The sequence below is a fragment of the Adiantum capillus-veneris genome, chromosome 2, assembly GCF_014529385.1.
Source record: "Adiantum capillus-veneris isolate H3 chromosome 2, ASM1452938v2, whole genome shotgun sequence".
In the NCBI taxonomy this organism is placed as follows: Eukaryota; Viridiplantae; Streptophyta; class Polypodiopsida; order Polypodiales; family Pteridaceae; genus Adiantum; species Adiantum capillus-veneris.
In genome coordinates, this window is record NC_140932.1 from 3,241,317 (window position 1) to 3,264,672 (window position 23,356).

General features: G+C 45.7%; 1 protein-coding gene across 8 annotated transcripts in view; it reads left to right on the forward strand.

Moving 5' to 3' along the window:
• Positions 1 to 23,356, forward strand: part of VPS15 (protein kinase family protein / WD-40 repeat family protein) — a 71,113-nt gene that overhangs the window by 37,420 nt on the left and 10,337 nt on the right. The gene's annotated exons all lie outside the window — the stretch shown is intronic.

Below are 23,356 nucleotides of genomic sequence, written 5' to 3' on the forward strand. Positions count from 1 at the left end.
GAAAATGCTCTCTATAAAAAGCCATCTTCTTTCCCAGTTCTTGAGGGGGGCTCAACCATGTTCTCTGTGTGTCGAGTTGTGTGAGATCCTATCTGACTATCCTGCTGATCTCCGGGCGAGCCAGTACGAGCGATGGTGCATCCAGGGAGTATTAAAAAGGTGGTAGCCTGTCCATCGTGAAACCATTTAGCTGAAACCATGGTGACATCTGTGCATACCAGCATTTGGAGTCACCTCCCAAAGCTAGTTGGCGGGATGATTCAAGGGCCAATCTAGCATATCGGTGAGATGGCAGACCCCACAATCCATGTACATACATAACTGACCTGGCAAGTGCCTCAACCACCATCGGAGGTGTCACAAAACGGGAGCGTACACGAGCACTTAGAAAATCTGAAAATTATAATTCTTTGAAAACATAAGAGAAGGGAGAAGATCGACATAGTATTGGGGACCAGAAGATGGGCTGGTCCCCCCCCGTTAAGAATATTCTTTTATTCAGGGAGAATTCTTATACAAGCACGAGAACCCGAGGAAACCCCTCCGTTCTGTAATCTTAGACCCGAAGGTCGTGCTTTCCCGTAAAGGGCTTGGGCACAAGGCCGTTCCTTCCCGTAAGGGACTTAGGCGTGAAGCCGTACTTTCCCGTAAGGGACTTAGGCGTGAAGCCGTACTTTCTCGTAAGTGACTTAGGCGCGAAGCCGTACTTTCCCGTAAGTGACTTAGGCGTGAAGCCGTACTTCCCGTGAAGGGCCTTCCCGTAAGACGGGAGATTCCTGCAAAACAAACCACACAAACACGCGACAACAATTCGTATGGCGAATCCACAATAGATACCTGTCGCTCTTGCGCGGGAAAAAGCGACTTCCGTGCTTCGTAGTCTCGCGATCTATTGCGGCAGAGTCTTCTCTTGCTGACGTTGGTACCTCCCGTGAGTGAGGGCATGTGGTGCTTTTATAGCTCCCTGGCCGCGGCACGAATAACTGCTCGCGTAGAGATCGCGGCCGTTTTTTTTTTTTTTTTGCGCTGTTCTACCCGAAATAGGGAGAGAGAATTCGCTGGCTGGTTTTGTTGCTTTATCTTCTAAGTGGCTGCCCACTTATTAAGTGGGTGGCCGGCATATTTTAAAATTGGTCTGAACCTGCCCAAAAACTCAATAAAACCTTATAGGCGGCCGGCATATTTTAAAATTGGTATGAACCTGCCCAAAAACTCAATAAAACCTTATAAGTTAAAACCAATGCATTTAACAACACTTCCCAGGCGTCCCTAGATGCAACCACATGCACGAATGCAATGCAAACATAGATTCCTCGCGGGAAAGCGTCTGCCTTCCCGCGATTGTTCCTGCTTTTCGTAAAAAGCTTCATTGAACCCATCTTTTTATTCTTGTGCTTGCGTTCTTACGCGTATTTTCTTACTCAGTTCGGATTTCCTCCTTAGCCTACGGAATGCCCCCTTTTTGATGCACCCGTCACCCATCATGTGATGCATCAGGGGCACCCGTAACCCGGCCCTTTCCACCGAACTTACGGAAACTCCTTCGCGATGTTTACCGTCACCCATCAAATGACACATCAGAGTTGTCCGTTCCTGATGGCAGTTCCTGTAGCTACAATCTTTTAACAGTTCTTAGTGCACATAATAAAATATCCTAAAAAAGAAATTAATCATTAAAAATAAGAAAATAGTCCAATTAGCAACATCCCTCTGGCTTCTAAACAGTTGACCTCAACTGTAGTGCTTGGACATATACCTCCAGTATGTCGGGATAGGCTGCTAATTCCTCCTGCGTCATCCATTGAGCATCTAGATTCGAATAGTTCTTAAACTTAACCAAATACTTCCGTGTTATCTTTCCGGATTTGAGAGACCGCTCCTGATGACTTACTATCTGCACCGGTTGGAGTATTTCTTCTGTTTCCTCAACCTTAGGAGGTTCCTCAGCACTAGGCTGGCTTGGAGGCGGTCCTACATACGGCAGGAATAAACTGACATGGAAAGCATTGTGGATCCTCCAATTAGGCGGTAGCTCTAATCGGAATGTAACATCATTCACTTGCTCAGTGATCTTAAACGGCCCATAATAACGGGTAGAAAGTTTTACCACCTTCCCCTTATGAGACGCTTGTTTCTTAAGTCTTGTCTTCTCAAACTTGAGTAAGACTAAATGTCCGACTGTTAAGTCTAGATTCCTTCTGTGCTTGTCTGTAGCTTTCTTATGCTTTTCCTGAGAGCGTAGAATAGCTCTCCTAACTTGCCCGTAGGCGGTGTCCAAATCCCGGACAAATTCATCTGTTGCAAAGATCTTATCCTTAGTTAAAAGGATGGGTGGAAGCAAAGGCTTACCATAAAGAATCTCAAAAGGTGCTTTCCCCGTCGATGAATGTATGGTATTGTTATACGCATACTCGACAAGAGGCAAATATTTCTCCCAGTCAGATTGCCGGTCTGACACATAAGCTTTTAACATATCCAATACTGTGGAATTGGCTATCTCACTTTGCCCGTCCGTTTGAGGATGGTAGGTAGATGAAAAATTCAGTTTTGTACCAAGATTATCCATCAAGGCACGCCAAAAATTTCCTGTCATGCGAGGATCTCGATCGCTCACAATAGACTTAGGCATTCCATGATGCTTAAAGATCTGTGCTAGAAAGACCCTAGCCATATGATCTGCTTTGATCGTTTTCTTCACTGGTATAAAGTGTGCTTGCTTGCTAAACCGGTCCACAATGGTCCTGATCGCGTCATTTCCAGTCTGAGTTCTGGGGAGGTCCATGATGAAGTCCATGGCAATACTTTCCCAGGGTTCATTAGGCAGAGGCAATGGTTGTAGCAAGCCAGGCGTCTTATGCCTATCATACTTCACTTTTTGGCAAACCAAACATTCCCTGACATACTTATCAATGTCTGCTTTAAGGCTAGGCCAAAAGAAATATCTTTCCATTGCTAAGGTCGTAGAGAGAATACCCCGATGACCCGCATAAGACGAAGCGTGTGCTTCATCCATGATCTTCTTTCTTAATGGTTCCGCCACACATATGGCCTGATGGTGGTAGAGATAACCGTCCCGAATGGAATAGGGAAACTCATTCTCTCCATGATGTAGCTTTCCCCAAATGGTGGAGAAGTCTGGGTCATTCGGATACAAATCCGGTAGTGCTTCTAATTCTTGGTGATACACCGAAGTGATAGCGTTCACCCTTGGCCGTCTAGACAATGCGTCTGCGACCACATTCTTACTCCCAGCCGTGTGAAGGATCTGGAAGTGAAACATAGACAAAAAGTTTGCCCATCTCATCTGCTTCTCAGATAGTTTCCTTTGCGTAAGAAAATACCGCAAACTCTGGTGATCAGTCTTGATCACAAAATCCGCTCCTAGAAGATAGTGCTTCCAGTTGGATAAGGCGTGAATCACAGCCGTGAGTTCCTTTTCGTAGATTGATGCATGTAACTCTGCATCTTTAAGCCGTCTGCTTTCGTAGGCCACTGCATGGCCTTCTTGGTTTAACACTGCTCCGATGCAATCGCTTGAAGCATCGCAGTGAACCTCAAATGGTTTCCTTAAGTCAGGCACTATCAAAATAGGTCCATGGCTTAGCAAGTACTTGAGCCGATCAAAAGCTCCTTGTTGTTTCGATCCCCATCTGAAAGGAATCTTCTTCTTTGTCAAGTCATGAAGTGGTCCTGCTACATGAGCAAATCCTCGGACAAACCTTCGATAATATGAACATAATCCCAGAAAGCTACGTACATCATGTACCGTAGTGGGAATAGGCCAATCTTCGACCACTCGGATCTTGGCAGGATCCCTACTCACTTGATTGTGAGAGACTATATGGCCGAGATAGTGTATCTCTGAGAGAAAGAACTCGCTCTTCTTTGCATTCACATGCAACTCATGCTTTCGTAATTCTTGAAACACTAAGTCTAAGTGCTTCCGATGTTCCTCTTCTGACTTAGAGAAGATGAGTATGTCGTCAAAGAATACTCCCGTAAAAGCTCAATACGGGCTGAAAATGCGGTCCATCATGCGATCGAAGGTCGCAGGAGCATTGGTCAAGCCGAAAGGCATTACCAAAAATTCATATATTCCAAAGGTTGTGCGGAAAGCAGTCTTATGGACATCCTCAGGGGCGATCCGTATCTGATGATACCCACTCTTTAAGTCTATGCGACTAAAGACACTTGCACCCTGCAACTTATCAAGTATATCATCAATCCGAGGGATCGGAAAGCGATTCTTGATTGTGATCTTGTTTAAAGACCTATAGTCTATGCACATTCGAAACGTGCCATCTTTCTTCTGCACCAGTAGAACTGGAGAGCAGTAAGGTGAAGCACTGGGCCGTACTAACCCTTTCTCTAGAAGCTCGTTGACTTGCTTTAGAATTTCCTCTTGCTGAGCAAGACTCACCCATTAAGGGGGTTGATTGGGAGGCGAGCTACCGGGTATGAGATCTATGCGGTGATCTTCCGGGCGTACCGGAGGGAGTTCATCAGGAAGTGTTTCCTTGAACATCTGGAATTGAGTTCGAGCTTGGTGGTGCGGGTTCCTTCCTTGCTTTCTCTTGCCTCGTAGAGGCTTGTTCTTGCCGTTGCTGCTTTAGCGGGCAGTCGGTTTTCATATGTCCTTTCTCGCCACAGTAGAAGCATCTTCCTTCCTCTCTGAAAGTTTGAAGTTGAGTAGGAGAAAGATACTTAGTTTGCTTGCCAGTGCCCTCTGGCTTCTTAGAATGATCATCGTCCCTCGATGGAGGACGTTTTCTTCCTTGGCCCCCTTGGTCATCGTAGACCCCTCTTTGTCTTGCACGGTAAGTGCTATGCTCCATCTTTCTGGGTGTCCCAGTTGGGTGCAAATCCTTAGCAATGATTGCTGACTCCATCATCCTCTGAAGAGTATCATGCGGATACACCTTCATACTCTTTCGAAGCTGCAGTTGGAGACCCGCTTCGAACTTTCTTTTCTTTTCCTCGTCGGCAATCTTCATGAAGGGAGTGACCTTTAGAAGAACCGACCAATACTTGTCCACATAGGTCGTTACTTTTTCATGTTCCTTCTGGGCAAGCCAGTCCCATTCCTTCCGTATGTCCTGCTCGAAGTCAGGTGGAAGAAATTGTTCATAAAATTCAGCCTTTGAATTGAATCCAAGTCTTGTCGTAAGTTCCTTGCAGAGCTTTGGTATACCACCAAGTACTTGCAATCCCCTTGAGGTGTTTGGTCACATGCCTCATCTTCGACGCTTCTCAGAAATTGCCGTTTGCAAAGGCAACTTCAAACTCTCGAATGACAGCGGTAGCTTTCGGGACATCTTTCCTTCCGTGAAAAGTATCACACTTGACCGGAATGTTCTAAGGTCTAAAGACCTTCTTCATATCCTTCTCGGAATGACGGGATTTCTTGGCTATGGTTATGGTTTGATGTTCATGGATATTTTGAGGATTCTTAAGGATCTTGAGCATTCCGCTCCTTGGATTCTCTACGTTCTTGAGCATCATGCTCTTGTCGCCTTCTCAGAGAATCCCAAGTCTTGTGTCGACTTCTTGCAGAGAGAAAAAAAAATTTCCCAACTCTGCGAGCTTTTCCTGCAGGACTTAGGTTTCCGCCTGCTTACTTCTCTCTTGACTTGTCATGGCTTCTTCCCGTATCTTCCCAGAGTCGTCCTCCTTTACAGAGAAAGAGAGGAGACCATGCTCTGATACCACTGTCACAAAACGGGAGCGTACACGAGCACTTAGAAAATCTGAAAATTATAACTCTTTGAAAACATAAGAGAAGGGAGAAGATCGACACAGTATTGGGGACCAGAAGATGGGCTGGTCCCCCCCCGTTAAGAGTATTCTTTTATTCAGGGAGAATTCTTATACAAGCACGAGAACCCGAGGAAACCCCTCCGTTCTGTAATCTTAGACTCGAAGGTCGTGCTTCCCCGTAAAGGGCTTGGGAACAAGGCCGTTCCTTCCCGTAAGGGACTTAGGCGCGAAGTGGTACTTTCCCGTAAGGGACTTAGGCGTGAAGCCATACTTTCCTGTAAGTGACTTTGGCATGAAGCCGTACTTCCTGTGAAGGGCCTTCCCGTAAGACGGGAGATTCCTGCAAAACAAACCACACAAACACGCGACAACAATTCGTATGGCGAATCCACAATAGATACCTGTCGCTCTTGCGCGGGAAAAAGCGACTTCCGTGCTTCGTAGTCTCGCGATCTCTTGCGGCAGAGTCTTCTCTTGCTGACGTTGGTACCTCCCGTGAGTGAGGGCATGTGGTGCTTTTATAGCTCCCTGGCCACGGCACGAATAACTGGTCGCGTAGAGATCGCGGCCGTTTTTTTTTTTTTTTTTGCGCTGTTCTACCCAAAATAGGGAGAGAGAATTCGCTGGCTGGTTTGGTTGCTTTATCTTCTAAGTGGCTGCCCACTTATTAAGTGGGTGGCCGACATATTTTAAAATTGGTATAAACCTGCCCAAAAACTCAATAAAACCTTATAAGTTAAAACCAATGCATTTAACAACACTTCCCAGGCGTCCCTGGATGCAACCACATGCACGAATGCAATGCAAACATAGATTCCTCGCGGGAAAGTGTCTGCCTTCCCGCGATTGTTCCTGCTTTTCGTAAAAAGCTTCATTGAACCCATCTTTATTCTTATGCTTGCGTTCTTACGCGTATTTTCTTACTCAGTTCGGATTTTCTCCTTAGCCTACGGAATGCCCCCTTTCTGATGCACCCGTCACCCATCATGTGACGCATCAGGGGCACCCGTAACCCGGCCCTTTCCACCGAACTTACGGAAACTCCTTCGCGATGTTTACCGTCACCCATCAAATGACACATCAGAGTTGTCCGTTCTTGATGGCAGTTCCTGTAGCTACAATCTTTTAACAGTTCTTAGTGCACATAATAAAATATCCTAAAAAAGAAATTAATCATTAAAAATAAGAAAATAGCCCAATTAGCAACAAGAGGAGCTGCCAGTTTTACCCTAACAATCTCATGGGGCACTGCTGCCTTGCATCGAATCAGCTTGGAGATCATAGTGACAAGACGTTTCTCTATCCCTCTCCACCCATTAGAGGTTTCTCCAGACCGCTTGCGGTGGTCAAGACTTGGTCCCCAAATCTGAACTCCATACAATAGGGTGGATGTCACCAGCGTATCAAACAACCACAGCTTAGTATGGGGCTCTTGGTGCATGCATCTCGCTTTCAATCTCCTTCCTCATAAGGCTGAGCTCAACCTTAATCATCACTTGGACTTTCTCGTACATGAGTTCGTCCTTGATCTTGGATAATTTTCCTACTCTAGATGATTGTAAGGTGCAGCGGAAGTGAATGTTGGACTTTGCTCAAGATGAGTACTCCGAACTGTGCTCAAGTGTTCCTTTTACTTACGGAAGGTGAGCCTTCCGTTCCTTTAGTGAGAGAGTGCAAATGATCACAACAAAGTGGTAAACACTGTGAATGAAGGTACTGAGACTAAGAGATAGAGAGAGAAGAATACGACAGCAAAAAAGTTGTCAAACCCTCCTCCAAGGGCCCCACTCTCTGTGGCGAGAGCGGTCTACTATTGATTGCACAAATCTCTACAATGCAATGGACTTGCCGACATGAGGACGGCGACGAAACGGGCTGAAATCTGCAAATCTTGTATTTGTTGAATTCCAACTCTATTTTGGTGACGACTATGCGACGACGACGCGTTGAAAACGCAGATGTTGAAATCTGCGAATAGGAGGCTGAGTCTGCAAACTCTGGCTGATCTGACCTTGCGGCAAGGATATGCTGCGAGAAGGTGAGATTTGCGAGGTTTGGGGCTGCTGCTACGGAGTCTAAGTGCTGAAAATTGAAAATGCTAATGCATATGATGGTTTTGTCGCCGGGAATTTGCAAACGCTGATGTAAATCTGCAATGCAAAAACGCCAGGTTGATGGGTTTACTGCTGGAAATGCTTGGCTTGTTGCTGCAGAAAACGCTGGCTATCTGCTGTAGAAAATGCTAGGTGATCTTGCTGGCTGAAAAATGCTAGGTTGTCCCGCTGGTCTTGCTGTGAAGGTGCACTGCTAGTTGTTTATCTGTTGCCTCTTCTGCCAGAAAGTGCTAGCGCTAGTTTTCTTATATATTAGCTTGGCCAATTTGCCCTACCCAGTTTCCCAACAAAGTCACTTATTAATAATAAGTGAAAAATGGCGAAAATAGGGAAATTAGGTTCTGTGCACTGTAAAATGCTCTTGATGGAATCTGATGGTAATACTGATGATCATGTTTTGTGCAACTGGAGGATATGCATCTACTCTAAGTGCCTGGACATGCATGGCTTGCGAATAGACTCACAAAGGTACTGAACCCTAGTCATAAAGTAGCTTGTCCACATGCACATAGGGATAGATGTGCACGTGACTGATCCTGGGGACAATGTGCTTTCTTGTAACCTCCTTCAAAAGGTGTTTTTGGCTTTTGGCGAAGTATGGTAGGTGCTGTCATCCGGGGGATCAAGAGGTACATCCATCGCCGGGAGTGATGGGGACGGAAAAAAGGGGGGGGGGGGGGGGGGGTGTCACGAGGACGTGGCAATTGCTAACCTTAGTTGTTGGTTTCTTCCAATGATTTTTGTTTTATTTTTGAGACCCTCTTTTTGAAGTTGCAAATGGTCGGACATTGTATGGCCAATGTGAACGGTAGTTTCACCCGCAGATGGGAAGTTGGTCGGCACTGGAATTCGTACAGTAAGAGGATGTCTAGGCTTAGAGCAAGATCATACAGGTTCCCCCCGTCGCACTTAGCAAGTTGGTGGATACTAGGAAGTGAACTCAATAAAGGCATAAAGTCAAGGTGGGATCACCAACAGAAAGTATCCGACAGTTGGGCCACATTGCACTTTTGGATGCGGTCCCAATGAGGATAGATGGTCAGAAGACCAGCGGGAGCCCAACGGAAGCATCTCCTAAAAATTAGGGAACTGCTATTCTGGGCCGTGAAATGTGTTCGCGTCATTACCTTCGGTATGACCAAGGGAACATTTTAGTACTCTGTTGCAAAGTCAACTGATGCACAAGTTGAGAGATTTTTAAGCAGGAAGCCCAATGCGGGGAAATTGCATGTATCAGTGCCTAGTGGCACTTTGTGGTCAATTTACCAAGTCTGGGAGAACAGAACCCGTAACTGACTTTTGAGAGCAGTTTTGGAGGCTGTTAACTTGGATTTTCAGCCATTTCTCTCCATTTTTGAGCTTCCCATGACTTTGCCTAGGTCCAAGGAGCTCATTTTCAGCATTGGAAGGCATCAGATGCGTGTTTACAGGGCTGTTTTGCTGCGTTTTCAGCGATACGTAGGTTTTGGCAGCCATGGAAATCTTCTCCTTTTTGCATCTATTTGTTCACAGATGCATTACAGGTCAAGGGCAGAAGAGAGGGCGCTCGATTTATGCTGGGAGGATGCTTCATTGAGAACCTGTCACAGGTTAAGAGCTATGGAGTGCTTCCTTTCCCTCTCATGTACAGTGTGGTGCTAGGAGTGATGCCCTGCACACTACACACTGCTCTCTCTCTCCCCTACGTGCAGTTATGTGATGCCCCACAAGAGGGCTCCTCATTTGACTGATGTACAGTTGTGTGGGTTCATGCTTTTGTGCTAAGGCAAGAGCCTCCTTGAGCAGGAACAGGGGTAGCTAGCTGCTGCTCCAAAGCAGGCACTGGTGAGGGTCATAACCTCACCATACAGGTGCAAAATCAGCGCTGTGTATGCGCTGTATATTTACTGTTTTTCAACCATACGGACGCCAGGATCATTGGGAATCGTGTCCCACTGGCAGAGGACAGTTAGGGGACTGCTTGGGGCTGAAAACAGGGCAAAAACCAGTAAATACAGCGTGCTGAATTTACTGTTTTTGGACAGGAATCAGAGGGTTTATGCCAGTGGAAGTGAGTTCCAACAGGGAAATTGGTTTCGCGCAAGTTTTGGGGTTGTTATGCCGCCGAAATTTGGCCAAATCAAGTGGTATCTAGTTGGATATAGACAAAGGATTCGTAGGACTCTACGTTGTAAATTTACCCTCTCAAAGTATAAAGAAATACCGAAAGGGGCGCCAATTTTGGGACCTACAGATTGTCAGCGTCTGCTCGGGGCATTCTAGCTTCCGAGCCGTGTGTGTATTGAAGTGTTAATTCCCGTCGCAGGTTTCCTTTGCAAAGTGCTCTGTGTGTGTGTCTAAAGTAAAGAAGGATTTCTGGCGTGAAACCTCTCCGAATTCACCTGTACCTGCGGGGGATTAGCCGCTAGCTAATCTAGTACCTGTGCAAGAGGCTCTTGCCTCGGTAATCGCGCATGAACCCACACAACTGTACATTGGTCAAATGAAGAGCCCCACTAAAGGGGCATAACATACTGCCAAAGGGGAGAGAGAGGGCAGTGCGTAGCGTGCAGGGCATCACTCTTGGCACCGCACTGTGCATATGAGGGAAAGCAAGCACTCCATAGCTCTTAACCTGTGACAAAAACTGAAAATGAGGCTCTCCCCCTCCTAAATTCAGCGCCACTTCTTGTTGCATGAGGCAAGTGCACGAGAAGGTGCCACTTGGCACATTTATAAGCATTTTCCCGTTTCGGGGTTGCCGCCTAAAAATCTCGCAACCGGCTGTCCAGTTGACTTCACGGCAGAGTAAGAAAATGTTCCCCTTGTCATTCCGGAGGTAATGACGTCAACACATTTTCAGGTCCCAAAATAGCAGTTCCCTAAATTTTAGGAGATGGTGCCATTGTATCTTTCTAGGTCATCCGACCCTCTTTTACACTGCGGCCACATCCAGAACTGAAATGTAGCCTCTGTAGCAAAAAGGATTCCACTTTGGATAGTCAATGACCCCACTTGGCTAACCATAGTCCTTGTCCAACCTTAGTGCTCTCTTGCCCTCAGGCTTGGACTCCCTCTGGACAGTTCCACACTAGCTATGCAATGCAGGGCAGTTAGATTTCCCGAGGGGTGTTTCCAAAAAGTGAAAGTAAATAGATAATAAGAAAGAAATCAACAAAAAGAATAGATAGTAGTCACACGCTGGTGAGATACCCCCCTCTTGAAATCTCAGACGTCCTCGTTTGCATCTATGTCGTACATGCTTACTGTCAACACTGATGTATTCAACACCTGTCGACACATATACGACACATACATGCTCATTGTCAACCCTGGTGTATTCAACACCTCGTCGACTCATGTATTGCCTGCGTGTGAACCCTGTCCCAATGACATAGTGGTAGCTTCGCACTCTGCCATTGCTTTGAGTCACTAACTTTCCAATGACAAAATGGTAGCTGCACATTTTGCCACTGTCTTATAGTACACGTTGGATCCCGTAACACTTTCGAGCATACCCAAACCGACAGTTTAAGAATGCAGTTACACATGTACTCTTCAATAGAAGCAATCACTGTATCCTTGACAAACTGACAAGAAATACTCACTTCTATAGCACTAACCAAACTTTTGGACATTCCATAAGAGCAATTGCCAAACTGACAATCTGTACAGCTCTAACATTCATGTAACAGGTATTTGATTTGAGCTCACTTTAAATACCATGTACATCATTTGTTTCAGAAGCCATTGTCACACTGACAATCCATGTAGCTTTGAAACTCATGGGGTCAAGGTAGGTTGCAAACCGAAGGCTTCAAGGTAAAGTGATAACACAGTTGGTGACTCTGCAAGTTCACCTTCTTCCATCCACTTAGCATCCATTGGTGGATAGTTTCTGAACTTTACCAAGTAACGCCTAGCAACCTTGCCTTTCACTTTCCTTTCTTTGTGTGCCAAAATCTATTCAGGGACCAAGATCTCGTCAAGTTCCTCGACTTCCGGCTGATCTTCAGCTGGCATATCTTCTGGCACATCACCCACATAGGGTCTGAGAAGACTCACATGAAATGCATTGTGAATCTTCCAACTGTCAGGCAATTTCAGCCTATATGCAACATCACTGATTATGTCGCATACTTGAAAAGGCCCATAGTAACGCATGCTGAGCTTTGGAAACAGTCTTTCCTTGCCCTTCATCTTCTTTAACCTTGCCTTTTCAAAGCGTAAAAGCACCCAATCACCAAGTGAATATACCACTTCACGACGGTGACGATCAACTGCTTTCTTTTGCTTTGCCTGAGTCTTTTCTAAGGCCACTTTGACCTTCTTGTACATTTCATCCATGTCCTGAACATACTTATCTGCTTCAAATATCTTGTCCTTTGTATGCAGTATGGGAGGAACTTTCTTGCCATCTTCAACTATTTCAAAGGGTGCCTTGCCAGTTGATGAATGCACTGTATTATTGTATGCATACTCCACCAATGGCAAATACTGCTGCCACTTTCCTTTATGCTCTGACACATAGCACTGCAGCAGATCTAGGACAGTAGAATTTGCCTCTTCTGACTGCCCATCTGTTTGAGGATGAAATGACGAAGAGAATTTGAGCGTGGTGTCCATATTCTCAAACAAGCCTCTCCAGAACAAACTTGTCATGCGTGGATCACGGTCGCTAACAATCGACTGTGGCATGCCATGATACTTGAAAATATTGCTCGTAAACAAGCGTGCCATATGATCTGGTTTTATCTTCTTCCTGACAGGAATGAAATGAGCCTGTTTGCTAAATCTGCAAATAATGGTCCAAATACTATCGTTTCCTGTCTGCGTTCTCGGAAGATCAAAGATAAAATCCATAGCAATACTTTCCCATGGTTTATCTGGAATAGGTAGTGGTTGCAATAACCCTGGTGCCTTTTGCCTGTCAAACTTGACCTTTTGGCATATTAGACATTCTCGCACAAAGGCATCCACATCCCTTCTCAATGTAGGCCAATAGAAGAATGTCTCAACCGCTTTAACTGTAGCATCGATACCACGATGCCCTGCATACGGTGGGACATGACTCTCTTCCATAACTTTGCGTCGCAATGGCTTTGTGACACACAATCTGCCATGCATCATCATGAACCCATCTTTGAGAAGATAGTGTTCATGACGTTGTCCATCCATTAGTTGCTCGAAGACCCTTGCAAAATCTTCATCATTTGCATACTGTTCTCTCATATCATCAAGTTCATGATGATAAGGAATCGACACAGCTGAAATTTGTGGCTTCCTTGACAAGGCATCAGCCACAACATTCTTCTTGCCTTCCACATGCACAATCTGAAAATGGAACATGGACAAGATATTTGCCCATCGCATATGCTTCTCAGATAACTTTGTTTGTGTCAAGAAGTATCGCAAGGTCTGATGGTCCGTTTGGACAACAAAGTCTGCACCTAGCAGGTAGTGTTTCCAACTTAAGAGCGCATGAATCACAGCCAGTAACTCTTTCTCATAGACCTGCATGGTCATCTCTGGCCCTTGCAAAATTCTGCTCTAACAGGCTACTACCCTGCCATTTTGCATTAGCACTGCACCAATGCTACTACCGCAGGCATCACACTGGACAACAAATGACTTCCTAAGATCTGGCAAGACAATGACTGGATCTCAAGTCATGTTTTCCTTTAAGAGATTAAAAGCTGAAATCTCTTTTTGTGTCCATCTAAAGGTGACTGCCTTCTTTTGAAGAGCATGTAAAGGTGAAGCAATTTCAGGGAAATTTCGGATAAACCTTCTGTAATAGGAGCATAGTCCCAAAAAGCTTCGGACATCATGTACCGTCTTCAAATTTGGCCATGACTTGATCGCTTCAACTTTTGCAGGATCCATTCTGACACCATCCTTTGAGACAAATTGACAATGTGTCCCGGAAAGTGAATCTCTTCTAGAAAAAACTCACTTTTCTTTGCATTGATGAGCAGCCTATGACTGCGTAGCTCTTTGAACACAATGGCCAAGTGATGCCTATGCTCCTCTTCATTCTTTGAGTAGACCATCATGTCATCAAAGAATGTACCAACAAACTGCTGGTGTGGACGGAAAATTCTGTCCATCATCTTATTAAACGTAGCGGGAGCATTTGTGAGACCAAAGGGCATCACTAAAAATTCGTAAAGGCCAAACGTCGTTCTAAAAGCAGTCTTGTGCACATCCTCTGATCTAATGCGGATCTGATGGTACCCACTCTTTAGATCTATCCTGCTAAACATAGCTGCTCCTTCTAATTTGTCCATAATATCATCAATTCTAGGTATAGGGAACCTATTCTTGATGGTATTCTTGTTCAGTGCACGGTAGTCGATGCACATACGCCATGAGCCATCCTTTTTCTGCACCAACAACACTGGAGAACAGAATGGAGATGAACTGGGCTGAATCAGCCCCTTTTCTAACAGCTCCTGTACTTGGCCCATTATCTCTTTCTGCTGAGCCGCACTAACCCTGTACGGAGGCTTATTTGGTGGGCTACTGCCTGGCACCAAATCTATCGCATGGTCCTCGGGTCTCTCTGGCGGTAATTGAGACGGTAATGAATCGGAAAAACAGTCACTGTACTGTTGTAAAAACATTGACCTTTCTTTATCTAGCACAGATAAATTTGATTCATCACAATCTGACACTTCACGTGCAAAAACCAAGTACGCAGAAAGATGCTTTTTCATTATAGAAGTAATAGCAGAAGCTGATACAGTAGGAATAGACTCCCCTTTAAGCTTTACATCCAGAATGTGAGTCTTTCCCCTGCTCTGTACAGTGATCTTTTTGTTGTAGGCATCCATGATTCCCTGTACACGAAACAACCAAGGAATACCTAACAGCACATCACATCCGTCCAGTGGCATGATGTAAAATTCTTAAGCATCTACATAGGACTGGATATGTAGACGCAACTTTCCAATGATGGGTGTTACAGCCTCTGTATGGCCAGGACATTCCAAACCTGCCTCTGCTGTATACCCCATCTCTTCAGGTCTGATTCCCAACTTTGAAGCCAATTCTGGGGAAATGAAGTTGGCTTTGGCACCTGGATCAAAGAAAATAAGCACTGTTTGATCCCTGATCTTTCCCCATGCTCTGCAAAGCTCACTTGCATCTGAATTTGACTTGTCGCCCACCATATGTGGCACTAGACCGGCCATGGGCTTCTTTCCTTTCTTGTCTTCCTTGTCTTCGGAATCAGCTGGCCTTTTCTTTGTAGGACAGTTGTAAGCAATGTGGCCAGGCTGCTCACATATAAAGCATTTGTTCTCTGTCCTCCGGACCTTCTTTTGCTCTTCTGACTTGCGAGGAAAACGTCTTTTCCATTTCTTTGCTGGTCCTTTTTCTGATTCAGCCGTAGCTTTGTCTTTCCCTGCGTTGGCTGACTCCTGAGTCCCTTTAGGAGTCTCATTGGGAACGTGCTTCTTGGCTGAATTTTTCTTGCCTGATCCCGCCAGTGTTAAATTCACAATCTTCTCCCTTGAGCAAACCATTGCCAGTGTTTGCTACCTCGATGAGATGCGTCAAAGTAGTGACTTTTGTCTTCGTACAGTACTTTCTCAATCCTTTGGGTAGGCCACAACAGTATTTTTCAATCTGTTCTGTCAATGGCACAAACCTATAGGAAGTTACTGGAAGTAGAGCTTTCCAAAACTTCCGATTGTAATCATCCAGATTTCTGCAAGTGGCAGCATTAAGCTGGTGCCATTCTGTCATGACATCTGCTTCAAAGTCATCAGATAACCATGCTGCTGCAAAAATCTGCTTGAAGTAAATCCATGTGGACGGAGCTTTCCCTTGAAGCAATAAAGTTGTCCACCATTGTCCCGCATTCCCTGTCAAGAAAGTGGCTGCCTTGCGGACCTTTGAAGCCTCTGTAAAGTTTCCCCCTGCATAGGCCTTGTCAAACTGCTGGAGGAATGAGAGAGCCTGCTTCCTGTCATCAAACCCTGTAAAGGTCGTGAAAGTCACACCTTTGCCACCTTCTTTGTACGGAGTTGGCCTCTCCAGTGGCGTTAAATTGTCATATGGAAGTGACTGAAACATGGGAACACTATTAGGGTTCATCTGTGTTCCTTGGCCGCTATTAACTTGACCTGGAAATGCCATATTTGGCTGCTGATTTGTAATTCCAGCCATACCAAAATTTGCCTGTGGCATCCCAAATTGACCCTGAGTGTTCTGAAACCCTGGTTGCATACCCATGACACTGTACATGGGGTTAGGCATCATCTTTTGAGCACCCCCAAACACTGTTCCTGGTGTGTAAAACTGATTTCTAGGTGCATGACCAGCCATGCTCTGGAATACGGATCCACCTCCAAAATAGCCAGGGTGTACTGAAGGTGGTGGGAAGACCTGTTGCATAGCCTGTAGGTTGCTTCCCTGCCCATTAGAACCAGCTGTAGGCTGCTGAAAGGTGGCGGGCTGAACTGGTACAGCTTGAAAGACTGGCATCTTAGCCACCTGTTCTTGCACCTTAGGCACAGGTTGTGGAGATTGCATGTTCTCCGTCAAGTGTACAGGTGTTTCCATTGACTGTGGGGTATGAATCACCTGTGCTCGAGCCTTAACAGGCTTTTGAATATGATCCAGTGACCCAATTTGCTGAGACAGAACAGGAGGTTGCAGAAAGGCTGAAAACCTCGGATTCTGTATTACTTGTGTGAACATAGCCACAGCAGTAGCCAACTGGGTCCTGAATATATCGTCATTTGTCTGTGGTGGTCTTGAGGACTCACCCACTTCATGTGTCTGTTGACCCTGTGAAGAGGAAACCTCTTCAGTCACATCATCTGGTCTGTCAGCCATAATTGTAATTCCCTGTGTCTGGTCTATGATCCCCTGTGTCTATTCCTACTGTATCAGCTTCTGCTATTACTTCTGTAATGAAAAAGCATCTTTCTGCGTACTTGGTTTTTGCACGTGAAGTGTCAGATTGTGATGAATCAAATTTATCTGTGCTAGATAAAGAAAGGTCAATGTTTTTACAACAGTATAGTGACTGTTTTTCCGATTCATTACCGTCTCAATTACCGCCAGAGAGACCCGAGGACCATGCGATAGATTTGGTGCCAGGCAGTAGCCCACCAAATAAGCCTCCGTACAGGGTTAGTGCGGCTCAGCAGAAAGAGATAATGGGCCAAGTACAGGAGCTGTTAGAAAAGGGGCTGATTCAGCCCAGTTCATCTCCATTCTGTTCTCCAGTGTTGTTGGTGCAGAAAAAGGATGGCTCATGGCGTATGTGCATCGACTACCGTGCACTGAACAAGAATACCATCAAGAATAGGTTCCCTATACCTAGAATTGATGATATTATGGACAAATTAGAAGGAGCAGCTATGTTTAGCACGATAGATCTAAAGAGTGGGTATCATCAGATCCGCATTAGATCAGAGGATGTGCACAAGATTGCTTTTAGAACGACGTTTGGCCTTTACGAATTTTTAGTGATTCCCTTTGGTCTCACAAATGCTCATGCTACGTTCAATAGGATGATGGACAGAATTTTCCGTCCACACCAGCAGTTTGTTGGTACATTCTTTGATGACATGATAGTCTACTCAAAGAATGAAGAGGAGCATAGGCATCACTTGGCCATTGTGTTTAAAGAGCTACGCAGTCATAGGTTGCTCATCAATGCAAAGAAAAGTGAGTTTTTTCTGGAAGAGATTCACTTTCCGGGACACATTGTCTCAAAGGATGGTGTCAGAATGGATCCTGCAAAAGTTGAAGCGATCAAGTCATGGCCAAATTTGAAGACGGTGCATGATGTCCGAAGCTTTTTGGGACTATGCTCCTATTACAGAAGGTTTATACGAAATTTCGCTGAGATTGTTTCACCTTTACATGCTCTTCAAAAGAAGGCAGTCACCTTTAGATGGACACAAAAAGAGATTTCAGCTTTTAATCTCTTAAAGGAAAAGATGACTTCAGATCCAGTCATTGTGTTGCCAGATCTTAGGAAGTCATTTGTTGTCCAGTGTGATGCCTGCGGTAGTAGCATTGGTTCAGTGCTAATGCAAGATGGCAGGGTAGTAGCCTATGAGAGCAGAATTTTGTAAGGGCCAGAGATGACCATGCAGGTCTATGAGAAAGAGTTACTGGCTGTGATTCATGCGCTCTTAAGTTGGAAACACTACCTGCTAGGTGCAGACTTTGTTGTCCAAACGGACCATCAGACCTTGCGATACTTCTTGACACAAACAAAGTTATCTGAGAAGCATATGCGATGGGCAAATATCTTGTCCATGTTCCATTTTCAGATTGTGCATGTGGAAGGCAAGAAGAATGTTGTGGCTGATGCCTTGTCAAGGAAGCCACAAATTTCAGCTGTGTCGATTCCTTATCATCATGAACTTGATGATATGAGAGAACAGTATGCAAATGATGAAGATTTTGCAAGGGTCTTCGAGCAACTAATGGATGGACAACGTCATGAACACTATCTTCTCAAAGATGGGTTCATGATGATGCATGGCAGATTGTGTGTCACAAAGCCATTGCGACGCAAAGTTATGGAAGAGAGTCATGTCCCACCGTATGCAGGGCATCGTGGTATCGATGCTACAGTTAAAGCGGTTGAGACATTCTTCTATTGGCCTACATTGAGAAGGGATGTGGATGCCTTTGTGCGAGAATGTCTAATATGCCAAAAGGTCAAGTTTGACAGGCAAAAGGCACCAGGGTTATTGCAACCACTACCTATTCCAGATAAACCATGGGAAAGTATTGCTATGGATTTTATCTTTGATCTTCCGAGAACGCAGACAGGAAACGATAGTATTTGGACCATTATTTGCAGATTTAGCAAACAGGCTCATTTCATTCCTGTCAGGAAGAAGATAAAACCAGATCATATGGCACGCTTGTTTACGAGCAATATTTTCAAGTATCATGGCATGCCACAGTCGATTGTTAGCGACCGTGATCCACGCATGACAAGTTTGTTCTGGAGAGGCTTGTTTGAGAATATGGACACCACGCTCAAATTCTCTTCGTCATTTCATCCTCAAACAGATGGGCAGTCAGAAGAGGCAAATTCTACTGTCCTAGATCTGCTGCAGTGCTATGTGTCAGAGCATAAAGGAAAGTGGCAGCAGTATTTGCCATTGGTGGAGTATGCATACAATAATACAGTGCATTCATCAACTGGCAAGGCACCCTTTGAAATAGTTGAAGATGGCAAGAAAGTTCCTCCCATACTGCATACAAAGGACAAGATATTTGAAGCAGATAAGTATGTTCAGGACATGGATGAAATGTACAAGAAGGTCAAAGTGGCCTTAGAAAAGACTCAGGCAAAGCAAAAGAAAGCAGTTGATCGTCACCGTCGTGAAGTGGTATATTCACTTGGTGATTGGGTGCTTTTACGCTTTGAAAAGGCAAGGTTAAAGAAGATGAAGGGCAAGGAAAGACTGTTTCCAAAGCTCAGCATGCGTTACTATGGGCCTTTTCAAGTATGCGACATAATCAGTGATGTTGCATATAGGCTGAAATTGCCTGACAGTTGGAAGATTCACAATGCATTTCATGTGAGTCTTCTCAGACCCTATGTGGGTTGATGTGCAGAAGGATATGCAGCTGAAGATCAGCGGAAGCGAGGAACTTGACGAGATCTTGGTCCCTGAATAGATTTTGGCACACAAAGAAAGGAAAGTGAAAGGCAAGGTTGCTAGGCGTTACTTGGTAAAGTTCAGAAACTATCCACCAATGGATGCTAAGTGGATGGAAGAAGGTGAACTTGCAGAGTCACCAACTGTGTTATCACTTTACCTTGAAGCCTTCGGTTTGCAACCTACCTTGACCCCATGAGTTTCAAAGCTACATGGATTGTCAGTGTGACAATGGCTTCTGAAACAAATGATGTACATGGTATTAAAGTGAGCTCAAATCAAATACCTGTTACATGAATGTTAGAGCTGTACAGATTGTCAGTTTGGCAATTGCTCTTATGGAATGTCCAAAAGTTTGGTTAGTGCTATAGAAGTGAGTATTTCTTGTCAGTTTGTCAAGGATACAGTGATTGCTTCTATTGAAGAGTACATGTGTAACTGCATTCTTAAAATGTCGGTTTGGGTATGCTCGAAAGTGTTACGGGATCCAACGTGTACTATAAGACAGTGGCAAAATGTGCAGCTACCATTTTGTCATTGGAAAGTTAGTGACTCAAAGCAATGGCAGAGTGCGAAGCTACCACTATGTCATTGGGACAGGGTTCACACGCAGGCAATACATGAGTCGACGAGGTGTTGAATACACCAGGGTTGACAATGAGCATGTATGTGTCGTATATGTGTCGACAGGTGTTGAATACATCAGTGTTGACAGTAAGCATGTACGACATAGATGCAAACGAGGACGTCTGAGATTTCAAGAGGGGGGTATCTCACCAGCGTGTGACTACTATCTATTCTTTTTGTTGATTTCTTTCTTATTATCTATTTACTTTCACTTTTTGGAAACACCCCTCGGGAAATCTAACTGCCCTGCATTGCATAGCTAGTGTGGAACTGTCCAGAGGGAGTCTAGGCCTGAGGGCAAGAGAGCACTAAGGTTGGACAAGGACTATGGTTAGCCAAGTGGGGTCATTGACTAGCCAAAGTGGAATCCTTTGCTACAGAGGCTACATTTCAGTTCTGGATGTGGCCGCAGTGTACAAAGAGGGTCGGATGACCTAGAAAGATGCAATGGCAGCATCTCCTAAAATTTAGGGAACTGCTATTTTGGGACCTGAAAATGTGTTGACGTCATTACCTCCGGAATGACAAGGGGAACATTTTCTTACTCTGCCGTGAAGTCAACTGGACAGCCGGTTGCGAGATTTTTAGGCGGCAACCCCGAAACGGGAAAATGCTTATAAATGTGCCAAGTGGCACCTTCTCGTGCACTTGCCTCATGCAACAAGAAGTGGCGCTGAATTTAGGAGGGGGAGAGCCTCATTTTCAGTTTTTGTCACAGGTTAAGAGCTATGGAGTGCTTGCTTTCCCTCATATGCACAGTGCGGTGCCAGGAGTGATGCCCTGCACGCTACGCACTGCCCTCTCTCTCCCCTTTGGCAGTATGTTATGCCTCTCTAGTGGGCTTTTCATTTGACCAATGTACAGTTGTGTGGGTTCATGCGCGATTGCCGAGGCAAGAGCCTCTTGCACAGGTACTGGATTAGCTAGCGGCTAATCCCCCCGCAGGTACAGGTGAATTCGGAGAGGTTTCACGCCAGAAATCTCGTCCGATTCAAAGGGCAAGTAGCCCTACAGGTGCGGGAGCTCGAGGACTTGCTACGGATGCGACCGGCATGCGAAACGGAGCCCGAAACAGTGAATTACAGCCTGCTGTGTATTTTTGCAGGTTTAGGGTTTTGGCCCTAAACGGACCCTAATACCCCCAGGAGGTTCGGGGACGCAAGGGGACCGTTGTACAGGTGATCTGGCGCATTTTCAGGGCTGAAAACAGAGAATTCAGCGTGCTGCAGATTCTCGCTAGGTTTTGCAAAGTGCGCGTATGCGTCGGGAAAGTCAGTCAATGCGTGGGAATACTGACTGTGAAGTGTTCTAGTACAGTTATGTTGCCGAAATCGGGCTGGAACAGTGGAAATTCAGCCAAGTTTGTGCGGGGCAGCTTGTAGGGAACCACAACGTTTATTCCCTCTTTTGAACAATAAAGAAATACCGAAAGGGGCGCCTAAGTTAGGGGCCAATCTGGTGTCGGTCTACTCATACAGGTGCAATCTAGCAGCCTGTATCTCTCTCCCCTTTGTTGTGTCTTGAAAGTACAGGTAAAATAGACGACTATAATGGGTGAAAGCTAAATCAAGGTTTGAAGTAAAGTCTACCGCCCTTTTTGGATTGAACAGGCCGGTTTCATTCCCCCATCCGTCTGTGCGACCCGGCCTCCTGTGGTGATCCAATGAAGGTCCCCATATCTCAGCCCCATAGAGCAATGCTGAGGCCACCAAGGTGTCAAAGAGCCAGAGCTTCGTCTGGGGTTCCTGAAACTGAACCTGCGAACACATCCTCTCCAATCTACCCAATGCTACGTGGGCTCTAGTCAGTCTTGTCTCTGAGTGAGAATGTGGGTCCAGTAAAAACCACTCCAAGGTAAGTGTAAGCGTCTGCGTACTCCACAGTCTCCTGGCCGTATGTGAATGTAGGTGTTGATCTCCTGATCCACTGTGGGGTGGTATTAAACACCATAACCTTGGTTTTACCAAGGTTGACAGACAAACCACTTTCGTGGGCAAACGTATGCAAAGCATTCAATTGGCGTTGCATTCCCTCTAGGGATTCGGAGATCAACACAATATCGTCCGTATATAACAAAAGTGGAATCCATGTCCCTGCCAACTGTGCACCTTTATCCCCATCCCTGTCAATGTAGTCAGAAACCTCATCCACATACATACCGAAAAGAGTAGGAGAGAGCGGGCAACCCTGCTTCACCCCAATAGTGGAGTGAACCGGTATTGAGAGTCCCTCCGGGGTGCGTACATGCCCTACTACTGATCTGTATAATGCCATGATCCCCCAAATGAGCTCTATGGGTACTCCCATTTCCTGTAATCTGCACATCAGTCTAGCTCTGGGTACCGTGTCAAAAGCTTTGCGGAAGTCCACAAAGCTACAATAGATCCGTCTCCCATGAGATCTGCCTTCCTCGATGATGGCCCTGAGTGTTAGGATATGGTCAAGAGTAGAGAAGCCTCTCCTGAATCCTGCCTGCCCAGTTGCACGCATTCCTTTCCTCTCTGCCCATCTACTCAGTTGTTGCTCAAGAATGGATGCATACAACCGTGCCAGTGTGTGCCCGATCATAATAGTGCGATAATTCCCAGGCTCCATGGGGTCTCTTGATTTGAAGATAGGTACGATCGTAGATAGGCTCCAAGTGTCCGGTAAGCCCTCACACATGGCACGGTTAAACATAACTGCTAGAAGCTCTGCTAGTAGGTCTTTGGCATGCATGAAATGCTCAGCTACTAGGCCCTCATGATCATATGCTCTCCCAGTCTTCATCCTGTCAATAGCTTTCTTCACCATCTCAACGGTGAAAAAGACACATGTATGTGGGCATGGGTCGGGGGGTTGGGGAGGGGCGGCTGTTCAGGTACTGTGTACAAAGATGATGCGTACTGACCCCAGGTCTCTGTGGAGGAAATAGCGGGGGGGGGGGGGGGGGAGACTACTCATGAAAGAGCCGCCACTCCTCATGCGAGTCTTGACTCATGAATAGCTGATATAGATCCTGCTCGAGTCGAGCCAAGAGTCGAGCCAAAAAAGTCCTCTTCTTCCACCGCACCAGGCGTCGAAAGTCCATCTGTGACTGTCTGTGAGTGACGTCCCCCAACAGCACCTCCCTCTGAAGTCTGGCGACACTCCTCATCGTACCAGTTGTTCTGAGGCATGCTCCTAGATCGGCGGCTCTACTCAGGCTGGGTGTGTGGGTATGCTTCTGCTGCTGCCTCATGTAATGTG